We start from the raw sequence: 6,000 nt of genomic DNA on the forward strand, positions 1-6,000 counted from the left end.
GAAGAGAATGCGCTATAACAGGCATGGTTGGTTATGGGAAAAATCCCGAAACTGACTTATAGGCAAAAGACTAAATGCATAATTGCTACTTAGCAAGTCTTTGACTTGCACAGCTCATTAAATCCTTGCTCTGGTGCTGCAAAGTTTGACAAATTGCTTGGGGCCAGCCAAATGATGGCCCAATTGTGCGCCCCCTTAGAGTGAACGCCTTGCAGCAGGCTTCGATAAATCAAACTGGCAAAAAGGATTTCCGCCCTGACTTTGACTTGGTGCATATAATGGGCGGTTGGCGTCACGAAGGAATGGAATTGGCCTGTGGTGGGAGACGGACTGCTCTGCTCGCTTGGAAAATTGCAGTTCGGCAGCTCGGAAGTTTGCCAATCCGCTTACACGTCACGAAAGCTGAACCGGGCGCCAAAATGCAGACAACATTCTGAATTATTCTTCATATTTATGAGGCAAGCGGCAGGATGTCGCTTTATTAGGGTAACTTCTGGGGCAGCTTTGCCTTTTCCCAAACAAGGCCCCCAAATGAATTCGGAAAATGCTGATGAGTGAAGCCCCATTTCGAACAATTGAACTTTTTGATTGAGTTCTGGGGGTCGAACGATTTTGCATTAAAAGAGAAAAAGCGGGAGTACATTGAGTTTAGCACAATGGTTGTTAAATAAGTTGGGAAGCAAACGAGTTGAGGAGGCAAATAAAATTGCCTTAACGGGTCCCAGAAAATGTTCCTAAGTTTGCTCACTGTAAAATGGAATGCAATTCAATTATGTCAAAAATAATTTGGCAAATTTTATTTTTAACGCCGGCAGTCGTTGTTGCATCAGGCGATGTAGCAATCATCATTTAGATAAAACGCAAGCAAGCTCTTTTTCTAGACACAAAATGTCTGATATCAAATGTTATGACTCCTTCATCATAGTAATGTAAACATTTTCGAAATTACCTTATATTGTTCGTAGGGTTGGCTGCTCGAAGGTTCGTAGACATAAGCCATCACACAGACCTAGGTGAACCCATTATATATAACTAAAAACAACGAGGATATTTCGATTTTGATATATGATATTGTTGTCCGATTTTGACAAAACTAAAAGCTTAACTCTGATATAGTAAATAATTACTATATCTCAAAAAAATATTTTGAAAGAGGAAAATAATTTTTTTTATTTTATTTTTAATTTTTTTTTCTATGGGAGCTATAAGATCTCCGACTTTTATTTAAAAACGAGGAAGGAAGTTAACTTCGGCAAGCCGAAGTTTTCATACCCTTGCAGACTTTGCCGAAATTTCTAGAATTTAAAAAGTAGCGAAAAGAATACGGTATACATAAATAAATTAGATTTGCATAGTTTCATGTCAATAGCTTTTATACTGCAAAAACGTCATATAAAAATAGAAAAAAAGGGATATTTTGCCGCCCTTAACAATTATGACTACGGAAGCTATAAGATATAGACCTCCGATCGGCAAACGCTTTTACCCTGATTAAGATATGCGTAAATAAATAAGACTTGGAAATTTATTTCAATAGCTTTTACACTGCGCGAAATGTCATCAATTCTTGCAAGGTATCTCCGATTGTTCCTATGGGAGCGATAGGATATAGACGTCCGATCCTTATGAAATTTGGTAGGTACCTGCAATAGAAAGACAACTTTTTTTGGAAAAGTTTCAAGCAGATAGCTTAAAAACTGAGGGACTAGTTTGCGTAGAAACGGACGTTTTTTTAAATACTAAATTATAAGCGTTTATGTTTTAAAACAACAAAGTTATGATTATGTTTAGGTACATTTACAGAACGTAGTGATTTTGTTGGTTTCAAATTCAAGGTATTAGTCTGATAAATGAATAAAAACGTTAAGGTAGACAAATCATTTAACATTTTATTTCAAAATAAAACTTTCTTCGGGCATGGCGCATTTCGACAATTTCATATGGCGTCATCTGCCAAACTACAGTACCAACAAGACAGGCTAAGGGCACCGCCTGAAAACTGTTTTTTAAATACGGTGACGTGCAACGAGTCGTATGCAAATTTCCTTGACTAGAAATTAAAATGTTAATAAAGACTTTGACCATGAATTCTATGGTGTTAGAATGGATGGGAAAGTATAAAATAAAAAAAAAAAATTTTAATTACTAAACTTTTAGGACAATCATTTAGAGATACCGAAAATGCACTAAAACTCTTCGTCCTTAAAACGTTTATTAGGATTCAAGACCCACGACATATCCGACCAGTCATGTACCGACATACATATGCAAGAAGTGCGCAACACCGATCTGTCTATATGCTAGGAAATTATTTAGTTTTAGAGTTACCACATACATATCTCAAGGATACTAAACAGTGTTCACACAAAAATACGATTTGGAATATATTATGTTGATAGCTTATGCACAGGGAAAGAAAACAAATAAACAAAACAGGCATGAGAACGGTGAAAAAAACTTTGAAAAAAAACAGTACCAAAAAATAATTTTAAGTGTAAGATTATTGATCCGGGAGTCCAACTGTACGATTACTAATTAAGTTGATGTATTATTTTAAGTATTTTATTCCACTTTAAATTTTTTAGGTCATTCATGTTTTGGGTCTCTATTTTTCTGGTTGGCCAAGGTGCTCAACAGAGAAATTGCGATGGTTTTCATTTGTCAATACCGAACTATATCCCAAGAACTATGCAAATCAAATCAAGTTAGCCAAATTGGAGGTCTGAGTCAAGCAATGGCGTATGTGTGTATGCTGGTGCAGGACAAAAGCTGCCTGCGCTAAAGCAGAGCTGGTGCTGATGCTCGTGCTGTAAAGCTGCCAGCTCTAAAAGATCGCCTAATTCAAATTGATAATTTGCACTTTTTGTCCTTTTTTCCTGTGGTCACTCTAATTCACATTATGTTAATGCAAAATCTAAAGTTGTTTAGCTGAGTAACGGGTATCTAATAGTCGAGGCACTCGACTATAGCGTTCTCTCTTGTTATACCCTTGCAGAGGGTATTATAATTTTGGTCAAAAGTGTGCAACGCAGCGAAGGAGACATCTCCGACCCTATAAAGTATATATATTCTTGATCAGGATCACCTCCTGAGTTGATATAGCCATGTCCGTCTGTCCGTCTGTCCGTCTGTCCGTCTGTCCGTCTGTCTGTCCGTCTGTCTGTTTCTACGCGAACTAGTCTCTCAGTTTTAAAGATATCAAACTGAAACTTTGCACACACCCTTCTTTCCTTTGCACGCAGTATATAAGTCGGAACGGCCGGTATCGGACGACTATATCCTATAGCTGTCATATAACTGAACGATCGGAAATGCCATAACTTTGGTGTTTGTAAAGTTAGGAAGTTGAGATTTTCTATAGGTTTTATTTTTGGCCAATCAATCTGACCTACCGAATTTCATGAGAATCGGCCGACTATATCTTATAGCTGCCATATAACTGAACGATCGGAAATGCCATAACTTTGGTGTTTGTTAAGTTAGGAAGTTGGGATTTTCTATGGGTTTTATTTTTAGCCAATCAATCCTACCTATTAAATTTCATAAGGATCGACCTACTATATCCTATAGCTGCCATATAACTGAACGATTGGAAATGCCATAACTTTGGTGTTTTTAAAGTTAGGAAGTTGGGATTTTTGATGAGTATTAAGAATGCATCATATGAATAATTTTGGAGAATATAATTTTCAGAGTATTCTGCAAGGGTATATCAACTTCGGCTCCGCCCGAAGTTAGCTTTCCTTTCTTGTTATACCCTTGCAGAGGGTATTATAATTTTGGTCAAAAGTGTGCAACGCAGTGAAGGAGACATCTCCGACCCTATAAAGTATATATATTCTTGATCAGGATCACCTCCTGAGTTGATATAGCCATGTCCGTCTGTCCGTCTGTCTGTCCGTCTGTCTGTCCGTCTGTCTGTCCGTCTGTCTGTTTCTACGCGAACTAGTCTCTCAGTTTTAAAGATATCAAATTGAAACTTTGCACACACCCTTCTTTCCTTTGCACGCAGTATATAAGTCGGAACGGCCGGGATCGGACGACTATATCCTATAGCTGTCATATAACTGAACGATCGGAAATGCCATAACTTTGGTGTTTGTAAAGTTAGGAAGTTGAGATTTTCTATAGGTTTTATTTTTGGCCAATTAATCTGACCTACCGAATTTCATGAGAATCGGCCGACTATATCTTATAGCTGCCATATAACTGAACGATCGGAAATGCCATAACTTTGGTGTTTGTTAAGTTAGGAAGTTGGGATTTTCTATGGGTTTTATTTTTAGCCAATCAATCCGACCTATCAAATTTCATAAGGATCGGCCGACTATATCCTATAGCTGCCATATAACTGAACGATTGGAAATGCCATAACTTTGGTGTTTTTAAAGTTAGGAAGTTGGGATTTTTGATGAGTACTAAGAATGCATCATATGAATAATTTTGGAGAATATAATTTACAGAGTATTCTGCAAGGGTATATCAACTTCGGCTCCGCCCGAAGTTAGCTTTCCTTTCTTGTTTTAATTGCTAAAGACTACTATTTTTCGGGGTATATCCATTTATTCATTTGTTCGTTTGTTTCTATGGGAGCTTCATATATGATTTAGGGTTAAGTTGGTACTAAGATTATTTTGTCTTAGGAAATTTTCACAAATTTTCAGAATTTTACTAGCCAGATCAAGAAGATTCAATTAATGCCAACCCTTTGCTTGAGCTTCAATTCCGTGCTTAACAGCACTATGCAAATGAAAAATTTAATGGCACTTAGAACTTAAAGTCATTAATGAAATAAGCAATGCATGATTGTCGGTTAAAACTTGCATACCCGACCCAGTGGGCACTGTGGCTTTCGTGTTACACGCTCTTTTTGCTTTAATTTTTTTTTTAATTATGGTTGCGCTGACATACGCGAATCAGTGACAACAACAACCAGAGAACCTGCACATCTGCCAGATAATTTTATTCCCACCAAGTTGTTTTTATTGTCGCCTCTGCTGCTGTCCAGCACTGGAAAGTGATTGCCGCCCTGACAACTTAATTTAAAAAGAGAGAACTATCGGCGAAACGCTGCACAATCTGGGCAACTTTAATTTGGTTAACCCGAAAAATAGCAATACAAGCTATTTTTGTTTTTACTATTTGTAAACCAGTGTTGTTGCACTCTGCGGGCGTTAATAACACTAGTTCACAAAATAAACGTGTATAAATTCTCCACATACACTTTTTTTTCAATTTATAGCGTTAATTACTAATTATTCTAAGGCAGACAGACTGCCCCCTTATTTCGAGTTGTGGTAAACTAAATTTCTTAACTCATTGTTTGGTAAAAAGTATATTTTGTTCAGGATTTGTATAAGCACATATGAAAATAGCAAAAATAAACTAAATGTTCATAAGATGAAATCACGTTATAGTACAACTTGCCAAATCTGAGGTGTTTAAAAAAAAGTTATCTATCTCAATACTGTGATAGAATCCATCGTATAAGTTTTAATTAACTCCGTTGTCTTTGATTTTATCAAACAGACTGACAACAAAGTCTAAGCCAAATTCATATATTATTTATATTTTGGGTAAACAATTTTCGGGTTGTCAAAATGAAATGATTCTTTTTTATACATTTCAAGCCATCAGAAAAAATTTAAAATTAATTTAAACATTCTCAAAAAAAAATTAATACGATTACCATTTCACAGTATAATTTACAGTTAAACTGCTCACACCGACTAAATTTAGCCAAAAATTAAAGGTTAAAGTCTAATACAAATTGAACTGCAACAAAGCCAATGTAGAGGCGTTTGTGGATCCGTGCAATTTAATTTTTTTGTAAACTAGTGTTTTGCCACACGTCGAGATGAAAACTGCAGCGATGCATAATTGACGAGACAGGTAGCGTGAATGTCGAGTTTGCTATCGAGAGAGGTTAAAACAATTGCAATACCTGGAAGCCCAGACCAACCAATTCAACCTCTCACCCCCCAACCTCCTCACCCCACC

This window comes from Drosophila rhopaloa, unplaced genomic scaffold, assembly GCF_018152115.1.
Source record: "Drosophila rhopaloa isolate 14029-0021.01 unplaced genomic scaffold, ASM1815211v1 contig_2, whole genome shotgun sequence".
Taxonomy (NCBI): Eukaryota; Metazoa; Arthropoda; class Insecta; order Diptera; family Drosophilidae; genus Drosophila; species Drosophila rhopaloa.